Here is an 18,337-nt window from a genome sequence, read left to right on the forward strand (position 1 = left end):
GAACCCATCTGCCAGTGCAGGAGACACAGGAGACAGGGGTTTGATCCCTGGGTTGGGAAGATTCCCTGGAGAAGGAAATGGTAACCCCCTCCAGTATTCTTGCACGGAAAATTCTATGGACAGAGAGGCCTTGCGGGCTGTAGTCCATGAGGTTGCAAAGAGTCAGACGCAGCTGAGAGACTGAATATGTATGCTCACAAAAAAGATATGTACAAGATGTATATGAAGAAAACTCTGAAGAACAGAATTAGAGAAGAACAAAATAAATGGAAACATGTGCCATATACATGGATAGGAATAATGAGTATTGTCAAGATGTCAGTTCTTCCCTACTTGACCTAAAGATACAATACAATCCAAATACAATCTCAATCAGTAATTTTGTGGAGATTAGAAAATTGATGCTAAAATTTATATGGAGAGGCATAAGACGTAAAATGGCCAACACAATATTAAAGAATACAGTTGGAGGATTGGCTATTATTGAACTTCAAGGTTAATTATAAAGATATAGTAATCCAAGAGAGTGTGGTATTGGCAAAAGAACAAACAAATAGATCAGTGGGAAAGAATAAAGATCCCAGAAATAAACTCCCACAAACATAGTCAGTTGATCTTTGACAAAAGAGAAAAGGCAATACAGCAAAGATAGTCTCTTCAACAAATGGTCCTGGAATAATTGGGTGTCTTCATGCCAAAAGATCTTCCCTTGTAGCTCAGTGGGTAAAGAATCTGCCCGAAAGGCAGGAGACCTGGATTAAATTCCTGGTTGGGAAGATCACCTGGAGAAGGAAATGGAAACTCTCCCCAGTATTCTTGACTGGAGAATCCCATGGACAAAGGAGCCTGGCAGGCTACAGTCCATGGGGTCACAGGAGTCAGACACGACATAGAGACAAAACCACTACCGTGCTAAAAATGAATCTAGACATAGATCTTACACCCTTCACAAAAATTAACTCAAAAGAGAACACAGACCTAAATGTAAAACTTAAAAGTACTAGAAGTGTGCTCAGTTGTGTCAGACCCTGGGGCCCCATGGACTGTGACCTGCCGGGCTCTTCTGTCCATGGAATCTTCCAGGGAAGAATACTCGAGTAAATTGCCATTTCCTTCTCCAGGGGCTCTTCCCAACCCAGGGATCCAATCTATATCTTTACTGTCTCCTACACTGGCAGGCAGATTTTTTATCACTAGCTTCACCTAGGAAACACAGAAGAAAAGTTAGATAACTGGATACGGCAGTGACATTTTGGACAGAGCATCAAAGGCATGATCATGCACAAAATAATAAGCTGGACTTCATTAAAATTAAAAACATCTACACTGTAAAAGAGAATGAGAAGAGAAGTCACAAGCTAGGAGAAAAATTTCAAAAGTCATCTGATTAAAAAAAAACTGTTATTGAAAATACAAAAAGAATTCTTTGAACTCAATGGAAAGAGGGAAAAAATTATTTAAATTGCTTTTGAAATTGTTAAAAAATATTTTAAGTGATCCAAAGACCATAAAATTCACCTCACCAAAGAAAGTATACAGATAGCAAATAATATTGAAAAAAGTTTCCATATCACAAGTCCTCAGGGAAGTGCAAATTAAAGCAAGAGTGAGATGCTACTACAAATCTATAGTGTGTGTGTGCTCAGTCGTGTCTGACTCTTTGATACCTCATGGATTTAGCCCACCAAGCTCCTTTGACCATGGAATTTTCCAAGCAAGGATACTGGAGTGGGTTGCCATTTCCTCCTCCAGGGGATCTTCCTGACTCAGGTATCAAATCCGTATCTCCTGCATTGGCAGGTGGATTCTTTACCGCTGAAGAATCCAGGGAAGCCCACACATCTATTAGAATGGCAAAATATCTGGAATACTGACAAGAGCAAACGCTGGCAAGGATGTGAAGCAAGATGAACTCTCATTCATTGCTGATGGGAATGCAAAATGGTATGGCCACTTTGGAGAACAATCTGGTGGTTTCTAATAAAAGTAAGCATGCTCTTTCATGCTTGACATCCAAGAAACCCACCTGTTGCTTGAACGAAGACATGTTAATGATGAAAACCCTTTCCCTTGGTGCTCACCAGGGAAGGAAATAGCAACCTCTGTAAAGTCCACCTTTTCCAGTGACTAGTAATCTGAGCATTAATTTTAATCTACATGGGCAAAGCCTGTAGCCTAAGCACATGGATAGAAAGCCACAACAGCGGCAAGAGAGGTATGTCAGTCACTACTAAAGCTGTAACCCCTATTTCTCCTCTGTGGGTCATCAGGTAGGGTCCTTGACACTCAGGTAAATTTAAATTTCATACAGATAACAAATAATTTTTAGTATAGACTTGTCTGATCTGATCTGATCTGTCCCCAAATATATTATGGATCATACTTACAAAAACACCCTTATGAAATTTAAATTTATCTCTCTAGTATGTTTGTATGCGTGCACCTATGTATTTCTTTACATTAAATAAATGCTTATGGACCAAAATGCATTCTCTTTAACTAGCCTGACTGTAATTATTTCACTTTGTATATGTACAGTAAATCATCACATTGCACACAAAATGTATATAGTTGATTCTTAAACAACATGGGGCCTGGGGGACTTACCGCTACACAGTTGGAACTTCACGTATAACTGTACAGTCAGCCCTCTGTATATACAGTTCGTCCATATGCTGAGTTCCTCATATCTTAGGTTGCATATCCTCAGCTTCAATCAACCAGGTCATGTAGTACTGTCATATTTACTATTTGAAAAAATACCATGTGTAAGTGGGCCCATGCAGTTCAAATTCATGTTGTTCAAGGGTAAATTGTACATACAGTTATTATTCAAAAACTGATATTATAAAAATGCATGATCAATTAGGGCTTTGATTGAAGCTCAGTGTGACTGAGGGAAGGGGGTCTGGGAGAAAATAAAAAGGCCACACTGCTGACAGAATGTAGGAATATGTACTCTGTGTGTGTGTGTGTATGTGTGTGTGCGCATGCGCACCAGTCATGTCCAACTCTTTGAGACTACATGGACTGTAATCTGAAACGCACCTCTGTCCATGGAATTCTCCATGGCAAGAATCCTGGAGTGGGTTGCCAAATCCTCCTCCAGAAAATCTTCCTGATCCAGGGATCGAACATGGGTCTCCTGCATTGCAGGCAGATTCTTTACCATCTGAGCCCCCAGGGAAGCCCAGACTATGTGTTAGGTCCAGCATTATATCTGGAGGAAAGATAGGAAAAGTTATGAAGGCCACTTCCCCAAGACTCAGGTTCACATTACCTGCAAAAATTATGCTATAATAGAACATCAGAAAATGAAGTTCTCCACCACTCACCACCACTAAACTCACAAGTGCCAAGTAAAGTCACTTGTAAGTTTACTAAAAAACTGAATATAGAAAGGAGAGCTGCAAGAGACAGTCTCTTTGGGGAGCAGCACAAAGGGAAGATTCAAAGCCAAGGAAAAAATTGAGGGACAGATTCATAGAGTAATGTGAGGCTTTCGGTTCAGTGAGGGTAACCATAGCAACTACAAAGCCCAAACCCAGCCCAGCTCCCAAGTTGGTAACACTACCTCCCCACTCCAAAGAATGCTCACAGTTTCTGAAGAGGACGATGATCTCTAAATTCTCACCTTGCACCCAAATGCTCTCTGTCACAAATGCTATGTGTACTGTTTCAAGTATAAAATCAGAAACCAGAAACAAGGCCCATTGTTGAGTCATCAATAGACTGGATAGAGAGACAGAAACACAAAAATGGAGGATTCAATATGACTTCACACCACAACTACCACTTACACCAACACTCAGGACAACCCCGCCTCTGTAATTCCAAGTGGCATCTGTATAAGCTCATCAGATGCCCTCTTATAGAACACATTAACTCCACATTTTTTTTCCTTAAACTGTATTTAAATAGCTGCCACATCCCTCAGTGACTCATGACAGCTTTACCATCTCTAGATATCTGTTACTAAGCAATTAATTCTGAAACTTATTCCTACCATTCCTCACACTGAGAGCATGTAGGAGCTTTCCAAATTATAAGTAGGAAGCACAATTAAAAATGAAACAGCTCAGAAGTGCACGCTGGACAGCAGACACCTGTTACTGACGCCCCAAGAACTATTCTTCCATTTCCTCCAGCCATCACAGCATCAAGATTAGTTAACAGATTGGCTGTGTCTTTCTCCAAGCACACAAGTATTTGCTTTAGTATCTGCTATCCAGGGCAACATTTTTGCTTTCAATAAAGAAGCATGAAGCTTACAAAAAGGCAAAAACATATAGTTTGAAGAGACAGCACTTTAGGTGAAGAGACAGTCGTCAGAGCCAGTTGTGATACAGTTGTTGGAAAAATCAGCAGGGAATTTAAAGAAACTAAACTTGGTATTTTTAGAGGCTCTCATGGAAAAGGTTGAATGGAAGAATCAGCTGCAAATGCTAGCAATTTAAAAATAACAAAGATAAAGAATTTCTTTAACAGATTTATCATTGGACTCGGCAGCTGAAGAAAGAATCAGTAACCTTGAAAATGAATCAATGGAAACCACCTAAAGGGAAAGTAAAGAGAAAAGACTGAAACAAGTAAAGGAAAACAAAACAGCACAGCAAAGGGACAGTATCAAATGATCTGAAAGTGAAAGTGAAGTCGCTCAGTCATGTCCGACTCTTTGTGACCCCATCGACACCAGGCTTCTCCGTCCACGGGATTTTCTAGGCAAGAGTACTGGAGTGGGTTGCCTTTTCCTTCTTTAATCTGCATCCTAGGACTAGAAGAGAAAGAGGTGGGTCAGAAGCACAAAGTGAAGAGGGGATGAAGGGATCACAGCTGAGGATGTGGCAGGGCTCCCAAAACTGGCTGCACATTAGAACTATTGTCACTGCGTCCTGGTGTATCCCTGTATCTAAAGATTTGTTACTGCCTCACAAGAAAATAGAACTCCTATGATAAAAATCGTCTTTTCTTTTTTAGTGTTAATTTTTTTAATTTTTAAATTTTTAATTGGTGCATAATTGCCTTAGAATGTGCTAGTTTCTACTGTACAACAAAGTGAATCAGTTATATGCATACATTTATCCCCTCCTTGTTGAGCTTCCCTCCTACTCCACCCTCCATTCCCACCTGCTTAGGTCATCACAGAGCCCTGAGCTGAGCTCCCTGTGTTTACAGCAACTTCCCACTGGCTATCTGTTTTACACATGGAAATATATAGTTCAATGCTCCTCTCTCAATTCATCCCACCCTAGCTTTCCCCCTCTATGTCCACAAGCCCCTTCTCTACATCTGTGTTTCTATTCCTGCCCTGCAATTAGGTTCATTGTATTGTTTTTCAAGATTCCATACATATGCATTAATATACAATATTTGTTTTTCTCTGAGTTACTTCACTCTGTATAACAGGCTCCAGGTTCTTCCACTTAATTTCAACAGTCTGTTCTTGAGAAAAAATAAAAAATAAAAAAAAAACACTTGAGAAGTTCAACTTGGTGCCACCTCAGGCACTGTGCTTTCACTGGACTGGGATCAGGGTGAGAGGACAGACAAGGGATCACTTCCAGGTGCTCTGCACTCTGCATCCAGAGTTAATTACCACTGTTTAATCCTCAAGGCCAGGCAGCTAACTGTGTCCATTTCAATGGGCTTCCAACACAACAAACTCTTCTTGGGTTTTGGGTATTAAAATGCAGTTAAAGGTAGCAATATTAAAATGATGCCATGCTTAAAACTACTGTAGCCCAAAGTATATTACTGTCAGGGAAAAGGAATATAATGGTAACAAGATAAGAGGGCTTATTAACCAAATCCAAGATCATAAAATTGGTAGCAACAGTCTCTCTGGAGCTTGCTGTACAGAAACAAGTATGTATGTTGCAAAAACATTAACTTCTTCCTAAGGATAGCAAGCTAAACGCCTAGTAGAACAATAAGGAACTCTATTTCTAACACAGATTGCATTTATTGACTAAGCAATCACTATTGAACTATATCTCTGCAGTTTACTTAGAAATGTTTTATGAACGACATTGTCCAAATTGAAATAGTTAATGACACTCTTCATTGTTTTGGTTTAAAGATATTGTATACAAGAAAAAAATGAATCGCTTCAAAATATGAGAGATAGAATGCCAAAGTATATTTTTCAAAAACGTAAATTCATGACTCTCATAAAATTCTAAAATGAACCTGTGTTAAAGATTTCACTTGTCATTTTTCAGAAGGAGCTAGTGAGTTAAAACTTATCCAAAGGAAATTTGGAGACTAGACATATACATTGGTATTCAGATACACTTAAATGAACTTGCTAGTAGATTCTTGCTAGCAAAATTGTTTAATATGGGTCAATGAATTGTGTGATGTCATTTTTTCTAGAGGATGCATCAGATACAATTTATTTGAATTGCTATGGAAAAGAACCGCTTGCGACACTGTTATTAAGGCGATTCAGTTATTATCCTGAGTTAGAACATATCTGAGTTGATAGAAACAGAAACATACTAAAAAGACAATCAAAGTCACAAATCCCTCTAAAAGCAGAGAATCTACTAAAGGATTCTCTGAGCCACTGCTTCCAATAGAAGCTTCTACAATAATGAGACACATAACTGGACTCTCCAATACAGTAACCATTAGCCAGATATGTCTATTAAGCTCTCATGATATAGATTATGTGACTGAATAACTGAATTTTTATTTTATGTAATTTTTTGTCTTCCATATTGTTGTCTAGTCACTCAGTCTTGTCTGACTCTTCTGCAGCCCAATGAACTGTGTAGCCTGCCAGACTCCTCTGTCCATGGGATTCTCCAGGCAAGAATACTGGAATGGGTTGCCATTTCCTCTCCAGAGGATCTTCCCAACCCAGGGATCGAATCTGCATCTCCTGTGTCTCCTGCATTGCAGGCAGATTCTTTACTGCCCAAGCCACCATATTAGGCAGTTCAATTCTATAAAATGCCCCACACTCCACTGAAAAAAACCTTGAATCATTTTTTTCTAAATTTCTACATCTTTGAAAATTTTCCTGTTAGTCTCTTCCTTGGTAATCATAAATAGTGCCTAAAAATGATTATTAATCACAAAACGTCAAGTCTCAATAGTTTGGTCTGATCACTTTCATGGCCAGTGAGATTTGTAAAACCCGATGTGTCTCTTTGGCTTACTGTTCAATTGCTGCACAGTATTGAGTAACTGCTTGCTGCTGATGCTTAGTCGCTTATGTTGTGTCTGACTGTTTGCGATCCCATGTACTGTAGCTCCCCAGGCTCCTCTGTCCGTGGAATTCTCCAGGCAAGAGTACTGGAGTGAGTTGCCATGCCCTCCTCCAGGGGATCTTCTCAACCCAAGGATCGAACCCAGGTCTGCGTTGCAGGCAAATTCTTTGAGCCACCAATGAGCCACCAGGGAAGTCCTGAATAGCCACTAAGCCCTTATAATTAAGTTATACGGACTTCCCTGGTGGTGCAGTGTTTAAGACTCACTTCCCAATGTAAGTTGGTGAGTACAATTCCTGGTCAGGAAGCTAAGATCTCACATACATCACAGTCAAAATGCTAAAATGTGAAACAGAAGCAATATTATAACAAGCTCGATAAAGACTTTAAAGAAAAGAAGTTAGACACAGAAGTTTTCATATGGAATTTCAGATTGGACTTTTCAAATCTTCTGTTATTTGCTATCTTGCTGGTAAGAAATCAAGTGGATGAAACTGTTCTTAGTAAACCTAATCCACAGTATATATAAATGTGGGTAAATTCCTTCATTGAAGCTCTCATAATTTGTGAAGGTCCATATCCTGATTTTCTTACTGACTGCGAGACAGCAATTAAGTTCCGTGCATGCTTTACCACAAAGTTTTATAAGCATCAACAATCCTTATTTCTTAATAGCTCGGCACAACTGGTTAAATGAGTTGTCCACAAATGCAGCATTATAGCTATGACATTGGTCATGCAATCAGTTTGGTTAATTATATCCTGCCAAATAGAACAGCTTTCTTATTGACCCTGGGTAAATAACTGTATTACTATGAAAACTAAATAAACATATGAATTTCAAAATTGAGGTGGGGAGGTCAGTAAGAATCAAATACCACTTTAAAAATATTTTATTTCAGTTTTCAAAAACAGACTCCTACTCAAAGGTTATTGCTAGATTAAGAAGACACAAAAAAGGAATTTCTCACTTTTCTACTGAAAATGAAGTGTAAAAGCAGCACTAACCCTATTACGCTGGGATGATCTGTAACTGATGATCTGAAATTGTCTCAGTAATGTCAACAAAGGCATCAAAACCTTGCACTAAGGTTTTGAACCACTTATCAAATGGTTAGGAATACTTTGTATGGTCCTTTTCCTGAGACTCCCAGACTGCTTTAGTTTGTTGAAGACATAAATAGTGCAAAGACTTCTGAGAAACATTAGAATAAAATGGAGACAGAATGATTTGGAGATGACAAAGACTTAATGGCTGTGTTGAATCTATTATGGTAATCAAGAATATCAGGATAGAAAAGAGTAAAACCATCTATTAAGTATAGTTACTCAGTCGTGTCTCTTTGTGACCCCATGGACTGTAGTCCGCAGGCTCCTCTTTCCATGGTATTCTCCAGGCAAGAATACTGGAGTGGGGTGCCATGCCCTTTCTCCAGATCTTCCCAATCCAGAGATCGAACCTGGGTGTCCAGCATTGCAGGTGAATTCTTTGCTGTCTGATCCACCTGGGAAGGGGTATATCATATAACTACCTCAGAAAAGTTTGATGGAGTTTTACCCAAGGAGTAAAAACATATTATGGGCAGAAGAAGACAAATATGCAGAACCTTTCATAAAGTCTTCACTTTCTGAAAAAATTACATTAAACACACGTATTGAAATCATTTTACTTGCTTTACCTATGTAAACAAGTTGAATGGAAAACGTACTCTCCCATTCAACAACTCTGACTATCCAATTCTCAAAATAGTGTTAGCTTTTTAAGAAATATGGAGTACATCAAACAAATCTAGTTACTTGTGGCAACTCTTCTTTCAAAAGGTGATAAAATAAATCTTTGCAATTTTTTCAGGGGCCCTCTGGTTAAGTTTAAAATAGCTTCAGATTTAAAACATACTCTGAGAGTTTTATGCTATTTTTTATAGATTTAAGATTTTTGTATGAGGGAAAATAAAAAAAAGAAATTTAGACGAGGTTTAAATGCTTGATTAAGATAGGATCAGAAGTCTTGAAAACATATATATTTATTTTTTTTAACTACGTAATAATAAGGATGTTTAAAATAAATATAAAAGGCCTTGTGTTTAGGAAAACTTAGATATTTCATAAATGAAGACATTTTGTTGTGTTTTTTTGGCATAAAGCATATGATTAGTCGACCTAAAGCACAAAAAAACTATTTTGGTGAGACATAAAATTTGCCTTTTAGGCAAATTACATTAAACTTTCACAATTTAGCAAAAGCTTCAGGATGGGGAACACATGTATACCTGTGGTGGATTCATTTTGATATTTGGCAAAACTAATACAATTATGTAAAGTTTAAAAATAAAATTAAATTAAAAAAATAAAAATTTAAAAATAACAGTAAAATTTGCCAAAATTTTTATAACTTTCATAAATTTTTCTTATGTATAAATACCATAAATAAAAAAAATAAATTACTTTCCTCACATTTTAACCTTAACTGTATTCTTACATATTCTGGGACAAGCTGGCACTTCACTTAGGACAAAACAAATCTGTGTACACTTTTTGTCACTATTGCGATCCTTACAGCTCAGACATTTATATTGTTATAATTTTTATTACAACTTTTATAAAAGTAATTTCTATTCCCCAGAGCAAACTGGGAGGGAGCATGTAATTGAAAGTTATCTATAATTTAAAAGCATTTTAACTGAGCAACTAAGCTCATTGATGCACAGAACTCAACATTCTACAGCTACTCTTATTTATTATACTCTTTCATAAGGAGATTAAAATAAACATTCTCAAGGATGACAATAATGTAAACAAAAAATAATAAGTACTTGCAAGGATGTACAAAAATTAGACCACTCGCATACTGCTGATGAAAATGAAAAATGGAGCAGCCACTAAAGCAATGACATTTGGCAATTTCTCAAAACGTTAAACATAGATTTACCATCACTTCAGTTCAGTCACTCAGTCATGTCTGACTCTTTGTGACCCCATGGACTGCAGCACGCCAGGCTTCCCTGTCCATCACCAAATCCCGGAGCTTGCTCAAACTCATGTCCATTGAATCAGTGATGCCATCCAATCATCTCATCCTCTGTCTTCCCTTTCTCTTCCTGCTTTTAATCTTTCCCATCATCAGGGTCTTTTCCAGTGAGTCAGTTCTTCCCATCAGGTAGCCAAAGTATTGGAGCTTCAGCTTCAGCATCAGTCCTTCCAATGAATCAAATGTGAAGTTGCTCAGTCGTGTCCCACTCTTTTTGACCCCATGGGCTGTAGCCTACCAGGCTCCTTCATCCATGGGATTTTCCAGGCAAGAGTACTGGAGCGGGTTGCCATTTCCTTCTCCAGGGGATCTTCCCAACCAAGGAATCGAACCTGGGTTTCGCACATTGCAGGCAGACACTTTACCATCTGAACCACCAGGAAAGCCAATGAATCAAAAAGATTTACCATATGCTTTAGCAATTCTATTACTTGGTACATATTCAAAAGAAGTGAAAACACAAATATATGAATATTCATAGCAGTATTATTTATACTGGATAAAAAAATGAAAAAAACCTTCATGTTCATCAATTGGTAAATGGGCAAAAAATATTGTGGTATATCCAAACAATGCAGCATTATTTAGCAAGAAGACAGAAAAAAGTACTAATACATTCAACAGTGTGCGTAAATCTTTAAACAATTATGCTAAATGAAAGAAGCCAAAAATAAAAATTTTTGATTTTTTTTTTTCACCCTGTGACATGGCTTGCAGGACCTTAGTTCTCTGACCAGGGATTGAATGAGGTCCTGGCAGTGGAAGCAGGGATTCCTAACCACTGAACTGCCAGGGAATTTCATGCCCAACCTACCCAAAACAAGCATTTTGTATGATTTCATTTATATTAAATGTCCCAGTGAGATCAGAGGGAGCACTGTCTCTAAACAAAAATGAAAGAAAAAGAGAAAAAATAAATTTTGGAAAAATTGTGTGATGTCTGGGCTATTTTGAGAAACTAGATGTCTAAAAAAAAAAAAAGGGCTAATTGAAAAGTACTAGAATGAGATAGAATTAAAAATACAATGAGAGATGAAAGAAATCTATACTAAGGGAAAATAACAAATAAAATGAAATCAGAAATATGATGGACATATTTGCTAAATATCACCCAGAAAAAAAGAATTATTAAAAATTATTGCAGATAATCTGGTAAAGACAGAAGGAGATGTGGCATAGATATTCTGCTATTACCAAAGAATATAGTCTTGAAAAATGCAAATATTTGAAATAAAATTCAATGAGAAGTAAAAAGAAATTAAATGTTATATAAAAATTTTAAAATGATCAAAAGGGTTTACTGTATCAAGAAAATTTGATTATACATAATATAATTTTATATAGTCATGAAACAATTTCAAGTGCATTTTTGTTAACAAAGCAAAAGTAAGAGAGCCATAGATCTCTTCTCCTTTGATGGTACGTCTTTCAATTTGCTCATAAAAAGAGCAGAAGTGTATTCCAGTTAGTGATTTACTTAGTACAATAATTGCTTTTTGCAGACGCTCTTATCACTGTGGTGACCTGTGAAATATAATTGGCATTACTGGGTATGTGTTTGGTAAGACACCTTGAGATCTTTGGGTCAGCTAGCACATGTGCCCTTTTCCTTCGAACCCATTCTTCTTCTTTTTGGACACACAAACTTGAAGCTGGAAACCCAGCATCTACTCTGCTCAAAGAGGTAACACTGAGGATGTCCTAAAGAAGGCAGAAAACAAAGCTAACATTTGTTCTAGGCAGCCTAACTAGGCTGGTCTTTGTTTGCATAATAAATAATTAGTTCTTTCCCTTGTTTAAACCTTTTTTTGCTGCTGCTGCTGCTGCTAAGTCGCTTCAGTCATGTCCCCATAGACATCTGTGCGACCCCATAGACGGCAGCCCACCAGGCTCCCCCATCCCTGGGATTCTCCAGGCAAGAACACTGAAGCAGGTTGCCATTTCCTTCTCCAATGCATGAAAGTGAAAAGTGAAAGCGAAGTCGCTAAGTCATGTTCGATTCCTAGAGACCCCATGGACTGCAGCCTACTAGGCTCCTCTGTCTCTGGGATTTTCCAGGCAAGAGTACTGGAGTGGGCTGCCATTGCCTTCTCTGAACCTTTTTTGGGAGGACTTCTATTCTGTGTATGAATCTTAAGTTAAACTGAGAACCAGTTGTGGTGGAACTGTCAGTAAGAGAAGACAGATTATAGAACTGGCTAACTGGAAGAAGTGAGAATATGTATAACAAGGAAACTAATTTTGCAGCTGGAAAGCTGGGGCGCATCATTGTGTAGTGGCACCTCAGTAGTTACCTTTAGATTTTGGAAGGAAGAGCTATGATTCCTGAGGGTGGTATATGATGGAAAATTTATGAAAAATTCAGAATGTTAGTTTGTGTTGGCTCCTTCTCATGCTTTCAAAAAACTGTCTCAAGTAAGAAATAAATTGAGGCTGGAGCTTTCCAATCTACTAACAGAGACAGACGAAATGCCATTTTGCCAAGGGAGAAGCTCTCTCTAGGGCTTACAAAATAAGTTGTCAGGGAGTCTGTGATTTGGAACGTTTTCAGGGTTAAAATCCAAGTGTGTCTATATTGTATATTGTCTCAATTATCTGTAGTGCTTGTGAAGTTGCAGATATAGTGGGGAATAATTCTGGTGCCTTGCCATACAGAAGTAGTGAATTTACTGGCAAAGATGGCAAGTGTTTCACATTACCTAAAGGCAGCAACTGCAGAGATAAAAAAGAAAGGAGCTGGCAGAGCTTAAAAGCCAGTTAGTAAGAGTTTAAAAATTATAACAGACTAGGTATTTAGCTCTGTTATTTTCATAAAAAAATAACAAAAACACATTGCTTCATTGTCTACTCAGTTTTTGAATACATATATCCTTATGTAGGTATTGAAATCCAAAGATTATGGGGAGGGAGGAGGGAGGAGGGTTCAGGATGGGGAACACATGTATACCTGTGGCGGATTCATTTTGATATTTGGCAAAATTAATACAATTATGTAAAGTTTAAAAATAAAATAAAATTAAAAAAAAATCTAAAAAAAAAATAAATAAAAAGATGTAATATAGTCATTCTTGCAGAATGTGCAAATATAGAAGAAACACCTCGTTTACTACTGTCTCGTCTTCCTTGACCTCAGTTTTATTCTATGTGGAATGATAACAAGTAAGAGATTTCCTTGCTAGCAGCTAGAGGCGATCAATTAATAAGAGTCAAAGTTGTTGGGTGGGCCTGTGTAATAAAGCCGTTTCCCACCAGCTATCTATTTTATGCATTGTAGTGTATATATGTCCCACCCTCTCCTTTCCCTAACAATGTTCACAAGGCCATTCTCTATGTCTGCAAGACTAGTTATATGTCTTTTAAAGGGAAAAATACAATTTGTGTGCAAAGTTGTGAGAGAAGTAATGGGAAACCCTTCTGTGACAGACACATGCACAGCTCAAAATGAAAGTGATCATTGACAAAGTGAAAAACTGGTGTAGAATTACAAAACGAACAGCGGTACAAAACTAAAACATAGCAAAGTAACTAAATTATCAACAATAAAGCAGAAAAGAAAATAATTAACAGAGGTAAATAAATAAGAAATTAAGGCAGAAAAACAAGGCAAGTGTGTCAGTTGTTTACACTGCATGTGACTATATTTGATTTTAACACTGGAAAACACATTGTTAGGAAGGGCTAAAACTCCACACCCAATATATTGCATTTTTCAAGAAACACATTTAAAGTAGAACTATATTGGAAATAAAGAGATAAAAATATTCAAAACAATTCCAAATATTAATGAAGAATATATAAGGTAACACTAATGGGCAGAACATTAGCATAAAATAAATACAATCTAAGACAGACAAAGCTAAGATTCATTATCTCCAGCAGAACACATACTGTAAGGAATCTTAAAATAAATGTTTCAAGCAAAATTAATGATGTCAAATGGAATCACAAATTTCCGAAAAGATTTTAAAAAAATAACTATTTAGGTAAAACATAAATGTTATATATATATATATGTATGTATTAAATGTGTGTATTTATGTAAAAGCACAAAATCATCCAACTAAACACCCCAAATTTCTGAATTAAAATAGAAACAATAAGACTACATGCCTTTTGTTTTGTTTTCTGTTTTTTTTTCTTTTTATGCATCTTTTAATTAGAATATGATTGCTTTACAATTTTGTGTTAGTTTCTGCTGTACAACAACATGGATCAGCTATAAGTATACATATCCCATCCCTCTTGAGCCTCCAACCCACCCTCCCCACATCCCACCCCTCCAGGTCATCACAGAGCCTGAGGAGAGCTCCCTGTGAAATAAAGCAGTTTCCCACCAGCTATCTATTTTATGCATCGTAGTGCATATATCAGAGAAGGCGATGGCACCCCACTCCAGTACTCTGGCCTGGAAACTCCCATGGACGGAGGAGCCTGGTAGGCTGCAGTCCATGGGGTCGTGAAGAGTCGGCCATGACTGAACGACTTCAATTTCACTTTTCACTTTCATGCGTTGGAGAAAGAAATGGCAACCCACTCCAGTGTTCTTGCCTGGGGAATCCCATGGACGGAGGAGCCTGGTGGGCTGCAGTCCATGGGGTTGCAAAGAGTCTGACACGACTGAAGTGACTTAGCAACAGCAGCAGCAGCAGTGTATATATGGCCCACCCTCTCATTTCCTTACACTGTTCACAAGGCCATTCTCTACGTCTGTAGGACTAGCTATATGTCTTTTACAAGGAAAAATATTTAGGTATGAAGAACTAGATAGTTTTAAAGTAAAGTATTTGAAAAAGAAATACACATTGAAAATCTAAACAGAGTTTCATTTTAATCAAAAAGAGTAGACAAAAAGCATTACCAAAAATTGAGAAAAACATGTTCTAATATTTTAATTTAGTTATTCATAAAAAAAGACATATAATTGTTTGTGGACCTCTATATTTATGGGCCGAAAAGAGAATGTTTCCAAATATATTAATAATTAACATGACAAAGTGGAGACGTAGATAAATCCACCAACATTTGGAGAGTCTAAGAAATGTTATTGTCAAGTTATAAAGAGCAAATATAAAGAAAATCTATCAAGTTATAGAAGATCTGAAAACTACCAACTTGACATAATCAACATTTATATAAAGTTCAGTTCAGTCGCTCAGTCATGTCTGACTCTGTGACCCCATGAATCGCAGCACACCAGGCCTCCCTGTCCATCACGAACTCCCAGAGTTCACTCAGACTCATGTCCATCAAGTCGATGAAGCCATCCAGCCATCTCATCCTCTGTTGTCCCCTTCTCCTCCTGCCCTCAATCCCTCTTAGCATCAGAGTCTTTTCCAATGAGTCAACTCTTCCCCTGAGGTGGCCAAAGTACTGGAGTTTCAGCTTCAGCATCAGTCCTTCCAATGAACACCCAGGACTGATGTCCTTAGAGTGGACTGGTTGGATCTCCCTGCAGTCCAAGGGACTCTCAAGAGTCTTCTCCAACACTACAGTTCAAAAGCATCAATTCTTTGGTGCTCAGCTTGCTTCACAGTCCAACTCTCACATCCATACATGACCACTGGAAAAAACATAGCCTTGACTAAACGGACTTTTGTTAACAAAGTAATGTCTCTGCTTTTTAATATACTATCTAGGTTGGTCACAACTTTCCTTCCAAGGAGTAAGCATCTTTTAATTTCATGGCTGCAATCACCATCTGCAGTAATTTTGGAGACCAAAAAAATAAAGTCTGACACTGTTTCCACTGTTTCCCTATCTATTTCCCATGAAGTGATGGGACCAGATGCCATGATCTTAGTTTTTTGAATGTTGAGCTTTAAACCAACTTTTTCACTCTCCTCTTTCACTTTCATCAAGAGGCTTTTTAGTTCCTCTTCACTTTCTGCCATAAGGGTAGTGTCATCTGCATATCTGAGGTTATTGATATTTCTCCTGGCAATCTTGATTTCAGCTTTTGCTTCTTCCAGCCCAGCATTGCTCATGATGTACTCTGCATATAAGTTAAATAAGCAGGGTGACAGTATACAGCCTTGATGTACTCCTTTTCCTATTTGGAACCAGTCTGTTGTTCCATGCCCAGTTCTAACTGTTGCTTCCTGACCTGCAAATAGGCTTCTCAAGAGGCAGGTCAGGTGGTCTGGTATTCCCATCTCTTTCAGAATTGTCCACAGCTTATTGTGATCCACACAGTCAAAGGCTTTGACATAGTCAATAAAGCAGAAATAGATGTTTTTCTGGAACTCTCTTGCTTTTTCCGTGATCCAGCAGATGTTGGCACTTTAGTCTCTGGTTCCTCTGCCTTTTCTAAAACCAGCTTGAACATCTGGAAGTTCACAGTTCACGTACTGCTGAAGCCTGACTTGGAGAATTTTGAGCATTACTATACTAGCGTGTGAGATGAGTGCAATTGTGAGGTAGTTTGAGCATTCTTTGGCATTGTCTTTCTTTGGGATTAGAATGAAAACTGACCTTTTCCAGTCCTGTGGCCACTGCTGAGTTTTCCAAATTTGCTGGCAAATTGAGTGCAGCACTTTCACAGCATCATCTTTCAGGATTTGAAATAGCTCCACTGGAATTCCATCACGTCTACTAGCTTTGATTGTAGTGATGGTTTCTAAGGCCCACTTGACTTCACATTCCAGGATATCTGGCTCTAGGTGAGCGATCACACCATCATGATTATCTTGCTCATGAATCTCTTTTTTGTACAGTTTTTCTGTGCATTCTTGCCACCTCTTCTTAATATCTTCTGCTTCTGTTAGGTTCATACCATTTCTGTCCTTTATCAAGCCCATCTTTGCATGAAATATTTCTGTGGTATCTCTAATTTTCTTGAAGAGATCTCTAGTCTTTCCCATTCTGTTGTTTTCCTCTATTTCTTTGCATTGATAGCTGAGGAAGGCTTTATTATCTCTCCTAGCTATTCTTTGAAACTCTGCATTCAGATGTTTATACCTTTCCTTTTCTCCTTTGCTTTTTGCTTCTCTTCTTTTCACAGCTATTTGTAAGGCCTCCCCAGACAGCCATTTTGCTTTTTTGCATTTCTTTTCCATGGGGATGGTCTTGATCCCTGTCTCCTGTACAGTGTCACAAACCTCAGTCCATAGTTCATCAGGCACTCTATCTATCAGATCTAGGCCCTTAAATCTATTTCTCACTTCCACTGTATAATCATAAGGGATTTGATTTAGGTCATACCTGAATGGTCTAGTGGTTTTCCCTACTTTCTTCAATTTAAGTCTGAATTTGGCAATAAGGAGTTCATGATCTGAGCCACAGTCAGCTCCTGGTCTTGTTTTTGTTGACTGTATAGAGATTCTCCTTCTTTGGCTGCAAAGCATATACTCAATCTGATTTCGGTGTTGACCATCTGGTGATGTCCATGTGTAGAGTCTTCTCTTGTGTTGTTGGAAGAGGGTGTTTTCTATGACCAGTGTGTTCCTTTGACAAAACTCTATTAGTCTTTGCCCTGCTTCATTCCGTATTCCAAGGCAAAATTTGCCTGTTACCCCAGGTGTTTCTTGACTTTCTACTTTTGCATTCCAGTCACCTATAACACATTTTTGGGTGTTAGTTCTAGAAGGTCCTGTAGGTCTTTGTAGAACCATTCAACTTCAGCTTCTTCAGCATTACTGGTTGGGGCATAGGCTTGGATTACTGTAATACTGAATGGTTTCCCTTGGAAACAAACAGAGACCATTCTGTCGTTTTTGAGATTGCATCCAAGTACTGCATTTTGGACTCTTTTGTTGATCATGAAGGCTACTACATTTCTCCTAAGGGAATCCTGCCCAGAGTAGTAGATATAATGGTCATCTGAGTTAAATTCACCCATTCCAGTCCATTTTAGTTCGCTGATTCTTAGAATGCTGATGTTCACTCTTGCCATCTCCTGTTTGACCACTTCCAATTTGCCTTGATTCATGGACCTAACATTCCAGGTTCCTATGCAATATTGCTCTTCACAGCATTGGACCTTGCTTCTATCACCAGTCACATCCACAACTGGGTATTGCTTTTGCTTTGGCTCCATCTCTTCATTCTTTCTGGAGTTATTTCTCCACTGATCTCCAGTAGCATATTGGGCACC

This window comes from Bubalus kerabau, chromosome 21 (assembly GCF_029407905.1).
Source record: "Bubalus kerabau isolate K-KA32 ecotype Philippines breed swamp buffalo chromosome 21, PCC_UOA_SB_1v2, whole genome shotgun sequence".
Classification (NCBI taxonomy): domain Eukaryota; kingdom Metazoa; phylum Chordata; class Mammalia; order Artiodactyla; family Bovidae; genus Bubalus; species Bubalus kerabau.